The following is a 17,781-nucleotide window of genomic DNA, read 5'->3' as shown; positions in this document are numbered from 1 at the left end:
AATTTTTGTTTCTCCTCCTTCTTCTTCTTAAAAACATTTACTTATTTATTTTCATCTACTTGAAAAAGAGAGAGAGAAACAGAGGAATATTCCCATCTCCTGGTTTACTCCCCAAATGCCTACAACAGCCAGGGCTGGGACAGGAGCCCAGGATTCTATCCAGGTCTCCCAGTGTGAGTGGCAAGAGCTTAAGCACTTACGGCGTCATCTACTACATACTAGGCTGCATTAGCAGGAAGCTGAATGGGAAGCAGAGGAGCTGGGACTTACTGGATACAGGTGTCCCAAGTAGTGACTTAACCCCCTGTGCCACAACACCTGTCACCAAGGACTTTCACTTCTAAGATGTTCCCAGGGGTTATTGTTGCTGCTACGGAGGTGACCACACTTTGAGAACCATTCTGTCAGACAATCTTCTGCAGATATGCACAATGTGAAATGCATGTGAATGTTCATTATTAAGAACAGTAAAAATTAGAAACAACTTACATGTTCATCAACAAGAGAATAATCATATGGATTTCTTAATATAATAGGATTTACATAAAAATTAAAATGAATGACCAAAACTCCAAGTATCAGCATAAAAAACATTGTAAACAATGTTCTGAGAAAAACCTGACTATGGTAGGGAGAAATAACAGGAGGTTAGGACCTAGTGAAAGTGTGGAGCTAACGAACTGAGACTGTGAAAATCTGAGGGGGGGCGAGAGAACTCACTGAGTACACAAACTCAGTAACCTTGGCAACCCGGTGAGAGACTGCAGAGAAATTTGAGACCACACTGAAGGCTGCATAAACTCTTTGGTCCCAGGGGTAGATCAGACGAATACCCACAGGGGCCAGATTTCATATATCAAATACCCTCAATTCCACTCAGCTGTGCGGAATTACTTCCCAACTGAGTCAAAAAAGAGAGAGAGAGAGCGAGTGAGCAGGCGAGAGAACAATCGGGTGAGTCACCTTTGGCACACCCTTAATGCTGAAGAACCAAACAGAGCTCTCTGGCTACACCCATCACAGCCTCTAAGGATCCATCAAAAGCAGAGTGTCCACTTAATCTAGAGTAATAGTATTACGAGAAAAAGCACCAAAGCGAAGAAACCAAAGAATATCTCCACAATGTCAAACAAATGCAGAAACCGAGGTAACAAGAACAAGGAAGACACTATGATGCCCCCAAATGAACAAGACATCCCAATTCAAGATTATGAGGATGATGAGATAGAAGAAATGCAAGAAGCGGATCTCAAAAATTGATAAGAACATTAAGAAGTTCTCAAAAACAAATTCTTGAACTACAGAAATCCTTAATGGACAAGATAGAAAATCTCTCTCGTGAAAATGAAATATTAAGGAGGAATCAAAATGAAATGAAACAACTAGTAGAACATGAAACTGTGATAATGACGAGAAACCATAATGAAATGAAGAACTCAATAGATCAAATGACAAACACATTAGAGAGCCTTAAAAACAGAATGGGTAAAGCAGAAGAGAGAATATCGGACTTAGAAGACAGAGAACAGGAAAGTATACAGTCAAACCAAAGAAAAGAAGAGGAAGTTAGAAATCTAAAAAATACTGTTGGGAATCTACAGGATACTATTAAAAAACCCAACATTCAGGTTCTATGAGTTCCTGAAGGCGTGGAGAGGGAGAAAGGATTAGAAGGCCTTTTTAGTGAGATACTAGCAGAAAATTTCCCAGGTTTGGAGAAGGACAGAGATATCCAAGTACAGGAAGCTCATAGAACCCTAGTAAACATGACCAAAAGAGATCCTCACCACGACACGTTGTAATCAAACTCACCACAGTGAAACATAAAGAAAAGATCCTAAAATGTGCAAGAGAGAAACGTCAGATTACTCTCAGAGGATCTCCAATTAGACTCACAGCAGACTTCTCTTCAGAAACCCTACAAGCTAGGAGAGAATGGCGAGATATAGCCCAGGTACTAAGAGAGAAAAACTGCCAGCCCAGAATATTATATCCTGCAAAGCTCTCATTTGTGAATGAAGGTGAAATAAAGACCTTTCACAGCAAACAGAAATTGAAAGAATTTGTCGCCACTCGTCCAGCCCTGCAAAAGATGCTTAAAGATGTGTTACACACAGAAAACAGAAATACGGTCATCAATATGAAAGAAGGTAAAGGAAGGAAACCTCATAGCAAAAGATCACAGGAAGTTCAAAACATATATTAGAAAATATCTTTGGCAAATGGCAGGGCAAAGTCACTACTTAACAATAGTCACATTGAACGTTAATGGCCGGAACTGTCCAGTTAAAAGACACCGATTGGCTGATTGGGTTAAGGAACAAAACCCATCTATTTGCTGCTTACAAGAAACACATCTTTCCAACAATGATGCATACAGACTGAAAGTGAAAGGCTGGGAAAAGATATACCACGCCAACAGAAATGAAAAATGAGTGGGCGTAGCTATCTTAATATTGGGCAACATAAACTTTACCACAAAAACTGTTAGGAGAGACAAAGAGGGGCACTACATAATGATTGAGGGATCCATTCAACAGGAAGATATAACGATTATCAATGTATATGCATCTAATTACAGACACCGGTTTATTTAAAAGATTTGTTAAGGGACTTAATGGGAGACTTAGACCCCAATACAATAGTACTGGGGGACTTCAATACTCCACTCTCAGAAATAGATAGATCAACAGGACAGAAGATCAACAAGGAGATAGTAGATTTAAATGACACTATAGCCCAAATGGATCTAACAGATACCTACAGAACTTTTCATCCTACACAGAAAGCATTTACATTCTTCTCAGCAGTACATGGAACCTTCTCTAGGATTGACCACATACTAGGCCATAAAGCAAGTCTCAGCAAATTCAAAAGAATTAGAATCATACCACGCAGCTTCTCAGACCACAAAGGAATGAAGTTGGAAATTAGCAACTCAGGAATCCCTAGAGCATGTGCAAACACATGGAGATTGAACAACATGCTCCTGAATGAACAATGGGTCATAGAAGAAATTAAAAGAGAAATAAAAAATTTTCTGGAAGTAAATGAGGATAACAGCACAACATACCAAAACTTATGGGATACAACAAAAGCAGTGTTAAGAGGAAAGTTTATATCAATAGGTGCCTACATCAAGAAATTGGAAAGGCACCAAATAGATGAGCTTTCAAGTCATCTCAAGGATCTAGAAAATCTGCAGCAAACCAGGCCCAAATCTAGTAGGAGAAGAGAAATAGTTAAAATCAGAGAAGAAATCAACAGGATTGAATAAAAAAAAAATTACAAAAAATCAGCCAAACAAGGAGCTGGTTTTTTGAAAAAATCAGCAAAATGGACACCCCGTTGGCCCAACTAACTAAAAAAAGAAGAGAAAAGACCCAAATCAATAAAATCAGAGATGAAAAAGGAAACATAACAATAGACACTACAGAAATAAAAAGAATCATCAGAAGGACTTGTATGCCAGCAAACAGGTAAATCTATTAGAAATGGATAGATTCCTGGACATATGCAACCTACCTAAATTGAGCCAGGAAGACATAGAAAATCTAAACAGACCCATAACAGAGACAGAAATTGAAACAGTAATAAAGGCCCTCCCAACAAAGAAAAGCCTGGGACCAGATGGATTCACTCCTGAATTCTACCAGACATTTAGAGAAGAACTAACTCCAATTCTTCTCAAACTATTCAAAACAATTGAAAAAGAGGGGATCCTCCCAAATTCTTTCTATGAAGCCAGCATCACCTTAATTCCTAAGCGGGAAAAAGATGCAGCATTGAAAGAGAATTACAGACCAATATCCCTGATGAACATAGATGCAAAAATACTCAATAAAATTCTGGCCAATAGAATGCAACAACACATCAGAAAGATCATCCACCCAGACCAAGTGGGATTTATCCCTGGTATGCAGGGATGGTTCAATGTTCGAAAATCAATCAATGTGATACACCACATTAACAGACTGCAGAAGAAAAGCCATAGGATTATCTCAATAGATGCAGAGAAAGCATTAGATAAAATACAACACCCTTTTGTGATGAAAACTCTAAGCAAACTGGGTATGGAAGGAACATTCCTCAATACAATCAAAGCAATTTATGAAAAGCCCACGGCCAACAGCCTATTGAATGGGGAAAAGTTGGAAGCATTTCCACTGAGATCTGGTACCAGACAGGGATGCCCACTCTCACCACTGCTATTCAATATATTTCTGGAAGTTTTTGCCAGAACTATTAGGCAAGAAAAAGAAATTAAAGGGATACAAATTGGGAAGGAAGAACTCAAACTATCCCTCTTTGCAGATGATATGATTCTTTATTTAGGGGACCCAAAGAACTCTACTAAGAGACTGCTGGAACTCATCGAAGAGTTTGGCAAAGTAGCAGGATATAAAATCAATGCACAAAAATCAACAGCCTTTGTATACACAGGCAATGCCATGGCTGAGGAAGAACTTCTAAGATCAATCCCATTCACAATAGCTACAAAAACAATCAAATACTTTGGAATAAACTTAACCAAGGACGTTAAAGATCTCTACGATGAAAATTACAAAACCTTAAAGAAAGAAATAGAAGAGGATACCAAAAAAATGGAAAAATCTTCCATGCTCATGGATTGGAAGAATCAATATCATCAAAATGTCTATTCTCCCAATAGCAATGTATAGATTCAATGCAATACCAATCAAGATACTGAAGACATTCTTCTCAGATCTGGAAAAAATGATGCTGAAATTCATATGGAGACACAGGAGACCTCGAATAGCTAAAGCAATCTTGTACAACAAAAACAAAGCCAGAGGCATCACAATACCAGATTTCAGGACATAGTATAGGGCAGTTGTTATCAAAACAGCATGGTACTGGTACAGAAACAGATGGATAGACCAATGGAACAGAATAGAAACACCAGAAATCAATCCAAACATCTACAGCCAACTTATATTTGATCAAGGATCCAAAAACAATCCCTGGAGTAAAGACAGCCTATTCAATAAATGGTGCTGGGAAAATTGGATTTCACCTCACACAAACATTCACTCAACATGGATTAAAGACTTAAATCTATGACCTGACACCATCAAATTATTAGAGAGCATTGGAGAAACCCTGCAAGATATAGGTACTGGCAAAGACTTCTTGGAAAAGACTCCAGCAGCACAGGCAGTCAAAGCCAAAATTAACATTTGGGATTGCATCAAATTGAGAAGTTTCTGTACTTCAAAAGAAACAGTAGGAAAGTGAAGAGGCAACCAACAGAATGGGAAAAAATATTAACAAACTATGCAACAGATAAAGGGTTGATAACCAGAATCTACAAAGAAATCAAGAAACTCCATAACAACAAAACAAACAACCCACTTAAGAGATGGGCCAAGGACCTCAATAGACATTTTTCGAAAGAGGAAATCCAAATGGCCAACAGACACATGAAAAAATGTTCAAGATCACTAGCAATCAGAGAAATGCAAATCAAAACCACAATGAGATTTCACCTCACCCCAGTTAGAATGGCTCACATTCAGAAATCTACCAACAATAGATGCTGGAGAGGATGTGGGGAAAAAGGAACACTAACCCACTGTTGGTGGGAATGCAAACTGGTTAAGCCACTATGGAAATCAGTCTGGAGATTCCTCAGAAACCTGAATATAACCCTACCATTCAACCCAGCCATACCACTCCTTGGAATTTACCCAAAGGAAATTAAAATGGCAAACAAAAAAGCTGTCTGCACATTAATGTTTATTGCAGCTCGATTCACAATAGCTAAGACCTGGAACCAACCCAAATGCCCATCAACAGTAGACTGGATAAAGAAATTATGGGACATGTACTCTATAGAATACTATACAGCAGTCAAAAACAGTGAAACCCAGTCATTTGCAACAAGATGGAGGAATCTGGAAAACGTTATGCTGAGTGAATTAAGCCAGTCCCAAAGGGACAAATATCATATGTTCTCCCTGATCGGCGACAACTCACTGAGCACCAAAGGGGAAACCTCTTGAAGTGAAGTGGACACTATGAAAAACAGTGACTTGATCAGCTCTTGTCCTGACTGTTGATGTACAATGTAATACTTTATCCTTTTTAGTATTTTTTTTGTTCTAGTACTAGTGGTTGAACTCTGTAATTAACACACAATTATTCTTAGGTGTTTAAATTTTAACTGAAAGGTGATCCCTGTTAAATATAAGAGTGGGAAAAAGAAAGGGAGGAGATGTACAATTTGGGGCATGCTCAATCGGACTTGCCCCAAATGGTGGAGTTAGTAACGTGCCATGGGATTCCAATTCAATCCCATCAAGGTGGCATGTACCAATGCCATCTCACTAGTCCAAGTGATCAACTTCGTTTCACAATTGATCACACTGATAGGCCTAAGAGTCAAAGGTATCACACAAACAAGACTAGTGTCTGCTAATACTAACTGACAGAATTAAAAAGGGAAAAAACGATCCAACATGGGAAGCAGGAGACACAGCAGACTCATAGAATGGCAGATGTCCTAAACAGCACTCTGGCCTCAGAATCAGCCCTTAAGGCATTCAGATATGGCTGAAGAGCCCATGAGAGTATTTTAGGCATGGAATGCCAAGACACTCTGGAAAAAAAAAAAAAACAACAAAAAAAAACCAAACCTAAATGAAAGACATCTGCGAGTGAGATCCCTGTGGAAAGAATGGGGCCATTAAAGAAGGAGGTACCTTTCTCTGAAGGGAGGAGAGAACTTCCACTTTGACTATGACCCTATCACAATAAGATCAAAGTCGGTGAATCCTAAAGGCTTCCATAGCCTTGGCAACTCATGACTACAGCCTAGGGAGATTACTGATGCCATAAACAAGAGTATAAAATTGTTAAGTCAACAACAGGAGTCACTGTGTACTTACGTCTCATGTGGGATCTGTCCTTAATGTGTTGTCCAATGTGAAGTAATGCTATAACTAGTACTGAAACAGTATTTTTACACTTTGTGTTTCTGTGTGGGTGCAAACTGATGAAATCTTTACTTAGTATATACTGAATCGATCTTTTGTATATAAAGATAATTGAAAATGAAAAAAAAAACCTGGTATTAAATTGGAAATTGCATAGAAAATTAATCAATTTTTTAAACAAATATCATGTAGCATTTTTGTCATTAATGTGCTGTACACTGTTATTTAATGCTATAACTAGTACTCCAACAGTATTTTTCACTTTGTGTTGCTATGTGGGTGCAAACTGTTGAAATCTTTACTTAATATGTACTAAACTGATTTTCTGTATATAAAGAGAATTGAAAATGAATCTTGATGTAAAAAAAAAATCAATGTTTTAAGATAAAAACAAATTGCAAAGTTATATATATATATATGTACATATAGATTTTGATACCATTCATATACATTTTAAAGTTATGCAAAAAAAAAAATATAAGGTTCCTGGCAACAAATAGTATGAATCATTTGTGAGCATGATAATCAGTGAACTTACAACATTGGTTAATTCTGAAGATGAAAAGGAAGGTGTTGGGACTGGAAATAGGTAGCAGAGGGCTTCAACTGCATCTGCATTTCTATCTGTCCCTCTGTGTATCATGCTAACTGTCCCATTTTTCCAAAAAATGACGTGAAATAAATATTGCCAAAGGTTGATAATTGATAAAGTGAGCTGGTGGGTATAAAGTTTTTATTGTGCTATATTCCTTTTTGTGTATAAGTTTGAGTTGTTTCATGATCAAAATAGAGTTAAAAAAAAAACACACCTTTCTTAGTGTCCGGACATTTTTAGGACTGGAAAACATGGTTTTAAGAAGACTGTCTGCTGTATAATGAGAGCCATGCACAATTTCATGTAGTTAATAAATGATATGTAAACATTACAAGTGCAATGGTGACCTCACTCCCTTCTTGGAGGACTGCTGAAGGCCCGGGGCTTTTCGCTTCAGTGAATTCTTCTGTCAGGGCTGGTTCAGCTGCTGCTCTGCTTGTCCCGGTTTTGGGTTGGGATATTTGATTCCTCAGGAAAGAGGAAAATGGAAGGAATATGATCATTCAAAGCCTCCTTTAATACCTTCAGTCACAGAAGAATTCACTCACAGAGTCTTTAATTGCTCAATTTTGGGGCTTTTGTGGTGCAAAACTGGGACATCAGATAGGGTGACAAAGCCATCAAGGCTTGACTGGTTTACACTGTAAAGCCGTCTTATTGGCAGGAGAGGAGTGGAACATTCCAGAAGGTGACGGGAGAGAAGGAGGACAGGAGCTCGGATTTGAGAGCAGAGCTTGGGAGTTTGCCTGATTCCTTGGCCCTCCAGGCTGCTGTTTCCCTTTGAACGCCCTTGGCCTGCTGGCCTGGTGTTCTTCCCAGCTGCTCTCAATCGGCCTCATATGTCAGTGCAGCAGAGAGCTTTTCACTTGGCAGAGCGGGAGTCTCTGACAGGTTGGACCAGAGCTGAAGAGGAGCTTTCCACTGAGCAGGAGTGTAGATGTGACCTGGCTCCACATCCTTCCTGCCTAGATGCTTAGCTGTCTCATGTCTGCGGTTAGGTGCATGAGCCCTCCTTCTGTGTTACCTCATTTATCTCTAACCACATTTTTGTCAGGTAGTATTAGTTTCCTCATTGTAGAGATGAGAAAAACCAGCTCAGAGGGGCTGACTTGCTCAAGGAAGTAATGCAATTAGAAGCTGATGTGAGATTCAAATGCAAGTCTATGATATTTTTACAGTGAGCAACATGTGTACGCTAGTCTCTTAGGGAAAGTACTAAGTAGATGGCATGACCCTGTCATAAAGAAGCTTTTTCATTGAGCTGGAAGGAGAGGATTTCTGTTCCTGAAACATTAAGTCTGGATCCAGGTCATGAAATCGAGGAGGACAATCCTATGTGTTGGGATGTGTTGAAGGATAAGTCATCTACGGGGCTTTGGATTGAGTTTTGGGTCAGCTGCCTCCTAAGATTAAAGATCGTGGATGATTTATAGTGAAATTATACCATGCTTTCTTTTTGGGGAAAAAATGGCCCAGCACTGATAATCATTAAATGCTCCAGAGGAAGTTCTTTGGAAGGAGGGCAATTTGGCTTAGTTACCTTACGGATAGAAAAGGCCCCTTAGTCACGGGCTCAAGGGTGGAGGCTGCATACTTCACATCTGTATTGCATGAGCTTGGCCCAGAGTAATGAGCTTGGCTACTCAGTAATGTGGGTTGTTATCATTGTAAGTGATTTTCCAGGCCTAGGGATAAGGGGTGGGTAGGTGGGTGGAAATATCTAACCCATGCTAGTAGAGGAAGATCTCCTTGTATCCATGACAAATCTGGAACTCCTGAGATTTCATTTAATCCTTAAACCTACCCCAGGGTAGTTCAGAGCCAGAGACCTTGGAAAAGAGTCTGTCAGACATAGAATTTTCCTTGGTTAGAGCCTCATCCTCCATTCTGAGGCTTTTGTCAACCAAATTGGGACTCCCATGAAGCTCCTGCAACCCTCTGGGGCAGAATTTTTCATTATCTTCTTTCCTTTGTTGTTGGAGAGCTTCAAACCTCCGTAGAGACTAGATCCCACGTGTCACTCCTGGGGGGTTACAGGCACATACATAGAGTATGAGTCATTTTATAGTCAATGACTACCCGACTTCTTCCCTTTCCAGTTCAGCTGAAGCTGCGATCCTGGGATTTTGGGTCCCTGTTCCAGAATGGGATCCAATAGCTTGTCTTTGCCACCAGCTCCAGGGATCTGAGCACGTTTGACCTTTCTGTTGAAACCAGAGAAGAGACGAGCAGTAACAGGGGCAGGTGAGTGGCTTGGGCTATTTGACTTCTGATGTACATCAGTGTCATAAATGAATAAGCACATACTTAGCCAAAGAGCATGCATGGGGTGATGTGTGGAAAGAATATTCTTGACCTAATAACTCTAAAATAATGATCCCTGAGTTCAATATAATCAAATCCCCTTTTTAGAGTTTTTCCAATTTTTGATTACTTTTTTCCCGAAAAACTCTTATAGTCATTGTATTTTTTTTTTTTTTTTGAGATTCATTTATTTATTTGAGAGGTAGAGTTACAGCCACAGAGAGGGAGAGACAAAGAGAAAGGAAAGGTCTTCCATCTGCTGGTTCACTCCCCAAATGGCTGCAATGGCCTGAGCTGGGCTGATCTGAAGCCAAGAGCCAGGAGCTTCTTCCGGGTCTCCCTTGTGGGTACAGGGGCCCAAGCAGTTGGGCCACTTGCTACTGCTTTCCCAGGCCATAACAGAGAGCTGTATCAAAAGAGGAGCAGCTGGGACATGAAGTGGTGCCCATATAGGATGTTGATGGTGCAGGCAGATTCTTAGCCTACTGTGCCACAGTGCTGGCCCCCATTGTGTTTTTCTCTAAGAGTTATTTTTTACTTATTATTTGAAGGTCAGAATTAGAAGTAGAGGGGGGAGAGAGAGAGAGAGAGAGAGAGAGAGAGAGAATCTTCCATCTGTTAGTTCACTCCCGCAATGGCCACAATGGCTGGGGCTGTGCCAGGCTGAAGTGAGGAACCAGGAACTTGTTCTTGGTCTTCCACATGGGTGCAAGGGACGAAGTACTTGAGACATCTTATGCTTCTTTCTCAGGTGCTTTAGTAAGGAGCTGGAACAGATGTAGAGCAGCTGGGTCTCAAACCTGGTGCCCATATGGGATTCTAGTATTGCAGGCAATGCCTTAACCCACTACACCACGGTATTGGCCCCATGGAATGTGGTTTTTAAAATCAACCCATTTCTCATGTAAGGAAGCTGAGGTGCACAGAGTTTAATTCATTTGTTTGAGTTCCTGTAGATGGGGTGCCAAAAGATGCTAATTCTTTTCTATGTATGGCTTCCCCTTAAGCCAATCAAACAAGCCCACAGTCTAAAAAAATCAAATTGCTCATTGTTCCAGTGCAGCTTCATGTGCATTTCCAGAGCTCCTTGGATTGCTATCAGCAGAGACTTTTCCTTCACTGGAATTCTGCAGTAAGCAATGGTTCACCAGCAAGAGAATAAAAATGTCTGCCCAAAGAGGATAATTAAAATTTTCTTTTTTTCTTTTTCTTTTTTTTCAACTTTTATTTAATAAATATAAATTTCCAAAGTACAACTTTTGGATTATAGTGGCTTTTCCTCCCATAACCTCCCTCCCACCCGCAACCATCCCATCTCCCACTGCCTCTCCCATCCCATTCTTCATCTTTTATTTAATGAATATAAATTTCCAAAGTACAGCTTATGGATTACAATGGCTCCCCCCCCCATAACTTCCCTCCCACCCACAACCCTCCCCTTTCCCGCTCTCTCTCCCCTTCCATTCACATCAAGATTCATTTTCAATTCTCTTTATATACAGAAAATCAGTTTAGTATATATAAAGATTTCAACAGTTTGCCCTCACATAGCAACACAAAGTGAAAAATACTGTTTGAATACTAGTTATAGCATTAAATCAAAATGTATAGCACATTAATGACAGAGATCACATGATTTTTTTAATTGATTAATTTTCTATGTAATTTCCAATTTAACCCCAAGTTTTTTTTTTCATTTTCAATTATCTTTATATACAGAAGATCAACTTAGTATATACTAAGTAAAGATTTCAACAGACTGCACCCACACAGACACACAAAGTAGAGAGTACTGTTTGAGTAGTAGTTTTACCGTTAATTCGCAGAGTACAACACTTTAAGGACAGAGATCCTACATGGGGAGTAGGTGCACAGTGACTCCCGTTGTTGATTTAACAGACAATTGAAATTTTCAGAGAAACTGCACATCCACTATCCAATTGATTCATGGAATATGCAAGGAAACAGGAAGAACAAGTATTGTTCCCATCTAAAGAGAGGAGGTAGAAGCTCAGAAACTTGATTCCAAACTTGTATCGTTTCTGCTACAGCGAGCTCTATGGCTTTCCTAGGGTCTGGGATCTCTGTTGCACTTATGACTGGAGAATCCTCCTGCTTCTTTTCCTATACCTGCATTTCTCATTTGTTCCCATGACAGGAAGTTCATATGTGATCAATGTTGAGAAACAGGTCAAACCTACTCAATTTTGAAGCTACTGGAATAATGGAAGAAGCACGTAGTTGATGGGCAAGATTTGATTTCAAGAATGCTTCTCCACTGAGGAGGTGGTATGGTGGAAAGATGGTGGGCTCTGGGGTCAGACTGGGCTGTGTTCTTTTCTGCCACTTACTAGCTGGAGGAAGCAAGGGTTGTGGGAGACCACATGCTAGATCCCTTTGTTCTTTATCCCAGCAGCTTGACACCTGGGAAAAATCTGGGGCTAAGTCTGAAAACAGCCGGAATAGTACAGTTTTTCAGAAAATTTAGAATTAGAATCAGTAGCTAAAGAGTTACATGTTAAAATCAATGCAATTTGCTTCCCATCTAAGGCCAGTGAGAGTAGTTCACTCCCCATACATTGCATTATCTTTGCAAGCATCATCCATCTTAGAATTGACTGGCAGGATGGTAGCATGGATAGCACTCAAACTGGGTGGCTCTTGTGTAATTTTTGGGGACTTCCTTTTCTTCCTGTCCCCATGAAAATAGGAAACTGGAGGTGGAAAGGGAACTAAGTCTCTAGATCAACATGATGCTAGAGGCATGCATCCATTCTTTTGTTGTGATGACCTATTTACTGCGTATATACTATATTCCAATACCTCTTTTTTTTTTATTTTTGACAGGCAGAGTGGACAGTGAGAGAGAGACAGAGAGAAAGGTCTTCCTTTTGCCGTTGGTTCACCCTCCAATGGCCGCCGCGGTAGCGCGCTGCGGCCGGCGCACTGCGCTGATCCAAAGGCAGGAGCCAGGTGCTTATCCTGGTCTCCCATGGGGTGCAGAGCCCAAACACTTGGGCCATCCTCCACTGCACTCCCTGGCCACAGCAGAGAGCTGGCCTGGAAGAGGGGCAACCGGGACAGGATCGGTGCCCCGACCGGGACTAGAACCCGGTGTGCCGGCGCCGCAAGGCGGAGGATTAGCCTGTTGAGCCACGGCGCCAGCCCCAATACCTCTTTTTGATATTGGCCAAATAGTGATGGGCAAACAAAGGTACTGTCTTTAAGGAGCTTCCGTGTGTGTGTGTGTGCGTGATACAGATGCACAAATATCTGAAGATGATAATGAGGCTCTGTCCCCAAAAATCAAGCAGAGAAGGGAGTGAGAGATTGAGAGGAGTTGCATTTTCAAATAGATGATCAGAAGCTGGCCTTGCAAAGAGAATTGAAGGAAGTGCAGGAAGAAGCCACACAGAGACAACAGGAGGAAGAATAATAGCAAATACCTTGAACTTTCACTTAATGTTGTCTTCTTCCATCCGTAGAGCAGTCCTGCAATGTACAGATTATCCTCTTTGAAGATGAGGACATTGAAGCTTAGCAAGATTGACTTTCCCCAAATCACAGCTAGTATCTTACAGTGCCAGGGTCCAACTCAGCCCCACTGATTCCAGAGATGGTGCTGTTAACACAGAGGGCTCTCTGCAAACCAGAAAATGATGCATGCTGTTGCTGTCATAGTGCAGTGGGAGCAGGGAACCAGACATGCAGTGAGCCACAGTGCAGAGGAATCAGAAAGCAGATTTCTGGGCTTCAGCTCTTGGGCATCATGCAACCCCTTCTGTCTCCCTCAGGCTCCTACTCGCCATTGTCTGCTAGCTGTCATGTGATGATTGTTTTCTGAAATCATTGCCTGGATTTTAGTATGTTCAGTTTCCAATTCTTTTCACCTTTGGGGACAAATTTCCCAGAATCAGAAGAGAGAGAACTCAAACTGGGAGATACCAAGCCTCACTCATCAGGGAGGTCACACAGCTACACAAGCAAACAGCTGCATGAACCAAGTTTTAATTTCCTCACATGAGCCTTAAACTGTTTTTCCACATTTGTAGGGAAAATCTTAATCAAGGGAGCATCATCTTTTGAGGACACCAAATTGGGCCAAGTTCCTGTGCAGTCTCTCTATTTAGTGATTGTCCCATATGACCTCTCCTTTACCTTTAGCTGCTTGTTCCCTGCATGACACTTGGTTGACAAAGTTCTCTTAACCTTGGAGAGGAAGTTGATGCAGTTAATAGGGCTGGGAGTCTCACTGTGCTCCTGCAGTTCATTGGAGCCTGCGGGGGATTCTTCCAGCAGGGCTCTGAGTTGCAGAGAAATTAACCTCACAGTCAGGGCCAGGATCCAAGACTGCAGGCATGTCATTTGGAGAAATGAAATGACTGAGGAGATGGCATGGTGTGATGGGGAGGCATAGCCTTCTGTGTCAGATATACTGGGGTTTGGATCCCGTATCTACCACTTGAATTCTTTGATCTTGTGCAACTACTTATTGTCTCAGAGTCTTCATTTTTTTTTTAATTGCATGAAAACTGGGATGACTCACAATCCTATTGAAGATAGGATATAAGGTCATGGTATTGGTGCTGGTGTCACAGCACAGTGGGTTAAGCTGCTGCCTGTGATGCCAGCATCCCAAATGAGCTCTGATTTGAGTCCCAGCTGCTCCACTTCCAGTCCAGCTCCCTGCTAATGTGCCTGGAAGTCAGTAGAAGATGGTGCAAGTCCTTAGGGCCCTGCCCTAAGGGCATGGGAGACCCAGATGGAGTTTTCGGGCTCCCAGCTTTGGCCTGGCTCAGTCCCAGCTTTTGAAGCCATTTGGAGAGTAAACCAGTGGATATAACATTTCCGTCTCTCTGTAACTCTGCATTTAAAATAAAGAAATGAATCTTAAAGTGGACGTTCTCTCCTCTCTTTAGAGAAAAGTGCATCTGTCTTTGATAGCCACTTCTTTCTGCTGGGGTCTCACTCACAGAGATCCTTCACTCACATAGAACATGTTTTTGCCACAACATCTTGGCTTTCCATGCCTGAAATGCTCTCATGGGCTTTTCAGCCAGACGAGAATGCCTTAAGGCCTGATTCTGAAGTCAGAGTGTTACTTAAAGTGATTGTCATTCTGAGTCTGCTGTGTGGACTGCTTCCCATGTTGGAACATTGTCTCCTTTTAAATTCTATGTATTATTATTACAAGACACTGGATTCTATTTATATGATCACTTTAACACTTAATCTTATCTATACATATACTTTAACACTTAATATGATCACTTTGACACATAAGATGCCATCTTAAGTGAATGGTTTCTTAACATGTCAATCCAGTCCATTTGACAGCTTGGATTTATCTCTTGAGTCTCTCAAAGAATGCAAGTGGGTAGCAGGCAGTGAAGAATGAGCTGGTAGAGATTCAGATGCACTACTAGAGTCATTAGTTTAGATTCTGGATTTTTGATTTGAAATTTCAGGAATGGCCCACTAAATTTTTGCTAATTAGATATTAGGGTAGGAGAAGTAATAGTGATAGCTCGAGCTTCTGGGAAGGGTGCCATGCTCTATATGTGTCCAACGTATTCCTTTGTGGTATCAGTTGTCCTCCCCATCTCTCTGTAGAACAAGAGACAATCAATGATTTGGGCAGTTTAAGTGCTTATTGGTAGCAGGGGTGGTTTGTGAGTCCATCAATCAGTGTCACTCTAGCTTCCCACAGTATGATGGTGCACTTTTTTGTTCATGTAACAGTGCAATGTGAGTCTAGGATAGAGATAGGCAAATTACAGCCATAATGAAAATACAGTTTTAAAAATATTTTTAAAAAAGATTTATTTATTTATTTGAAAGTCAGAGTTACATAGAGAGAGAAGGAGAGGCAGAGAGAGAGAGAGAGAGAGAGAGAGAGAGAGAGAGTCTTTCATCTGCTGATTCACTCCTCAATTGGCCACAAGGGTCAGAGCTGTGCTAATCCAAAGCCAGGAGCCAGGAGCTTCTTCCAGATCTCCCAGGTGGGTTCAGGGGTCCAAGGACTTGGACCATCTTCTACTGCTTTCCCAGGTCACAGTAAAGAGCTGGATTGGAAGTGGAGCAGCTGCGACATGAACTGGCACCCATATGGGATGCTGGCGCTACAGGTGGTGGCTTTTACCTACTACACCACAGTGCCGGCCCCCTAAAAAAAGAATTTAACAAAAAAGTAAACAAAACAAATGAATAAAAACCTACACAGAGGAATATGTGGCAGGGATTGTGGCTCACAAAGCCTTAACTGCTTGTCATCTGGTCCTCAACCCAAAATGCTTGATGATCTCTACTCCAGGAGGGCATGAGTCATTTTACTCAGGCATCCAGGCTCTTTCCATCTTTTGCTTCCGTGAGCGAGGGAAGACAGTTGTGGAGGTACATCTACTCCTTAAAAATCCCGGCTCTCAAATGAAGTGCATCATTGCTTGGATGTAAGAGGATAGAAATATAGCCCCTTGCTGGACAGCTCTCTCCCAGCAATGACTACACACCAAGGCAGGGGAGACATAAAGCTTTGCAAGCTCCTTCCCCTGAAATATCCTACTTATTGTCCCTTCAGTTTTTCAATAACAAAGCCAGCTTCCTTCAGTGTAACTAACAAGGACTTAATTTTACGGGGAATTGAAGTTTGTGGAAAATTGGTTAGAAGTTTATTTTGGTGTAAAAAACTGAAATCCATGCACAATTTTTCATAATACACATTTCCCAGGAACTGTTTGAAGACCCCCTTGTATCTCCCATGGATTCTGGTGTCCTCTCTGTAAGTGGAACAGGGAGCATAAAGTTCTGTAAAGCAACACCTGCTCTGGGCCAGGCCTCCTATTGGCCACTGGAGGTTTTTGCTCTGTACCAGAGTGTTCTTCAGTACCTATTCTGGTTCCAGGTATAGAGCTCGTACTTTGTGCATTTGTTGGTCTTATTTGCACACAAATTTGGAGAGATGAGGGGAAGAAAAGTCTTCTGAGTGAGGCTAGGATTCATAAACTTGACTCACAACTGGAAGGACAGGTAAGGTTTAGAAATAATGGGAACAATTCGTAGGTGAGAAAACCAAGCTAGTAAACTGCAGAACCAGGGCCTGCCCTCAAATCTGACTCTAAATTTTATACTATCTGTGAATATAAAAAAGACTGAACATTTCAGAGAACTGTATTTGTTTTTTAAAAGATTTTATGTATTTATTTGAAAGGCAGAGTTGAGAGAGAGAGAGAGAGAGAGAGAACTTCCATCTGCTGGTTCACTTCCCAAGTGACTATAATGGCTAGAGTTGGGCCAGTCTGAAGCCAGGAGCCAGAAGCTTCTTCCAGCTCTCCCACATGAGTGCAGGGACCCAAGGAGTTGGGTCATCCTCCACTGCTTTCCCAGGTGCATTAGCAAGGAGCTGGATCAGATGTGGAGCAGCTGGGACTAAAACCATGGGACACCTATGCTGCAGGCAGTGGCTTAACCTGCTATGCCACAGTGCCAGCCCCATTTTAAAACTCTACTGTGGGACCTGTCCATAACCTAGCAAGTCACGCCAGGCTTCTACAGCACCTGTCTCATTCTATCTCTCTGTGTGCAGTAAGTGTCTCAGGAAGGGTGTCTGGGAAGGATGAGCACTGTTCTGAGCACTGTTACCTTGTGAGCCAAATTGGAAAGAGGAGAAATGGGCAGGGATTCTGTCCTGGAGTTTCATAGAATCAACAGAAATGTGAAGCGTTGGGGGATGCAATGCAGTTATCTGGCCAGGAAGCCAGTGTGGGAATGTTGGAACATGGACTTCGATGTGGTGAAAATACACACAGCAACCTGAAGACTTTGACCTTATTTAATTCTGAGTTTGTATTTCTCCATGCTCTTGCTGCCAGGAACTCATGCAATGTTAAACCCAGAGGAATTTGCTTAATTTTTTTTTATAGGGAA

Source organism: Lepus europaeus, chromosome 7 (assembly GCF_033115175.1).
Source record: "Lepus europaeus isolate LE1 chromosome 7, mLepTim1.pri, whole genome shotgun sequence".
NCBI classification, from domain to species: Eukaryota; Metazoa; Chordata; class Mammalia; order Lagomorpha; family Leporidae; genus Lepus; species Lepus europaeus.
The sequence above is the reverse complement of the archived record's forward strand: the minus strand, read 5'-3'. Positions refer to the sequence as shown.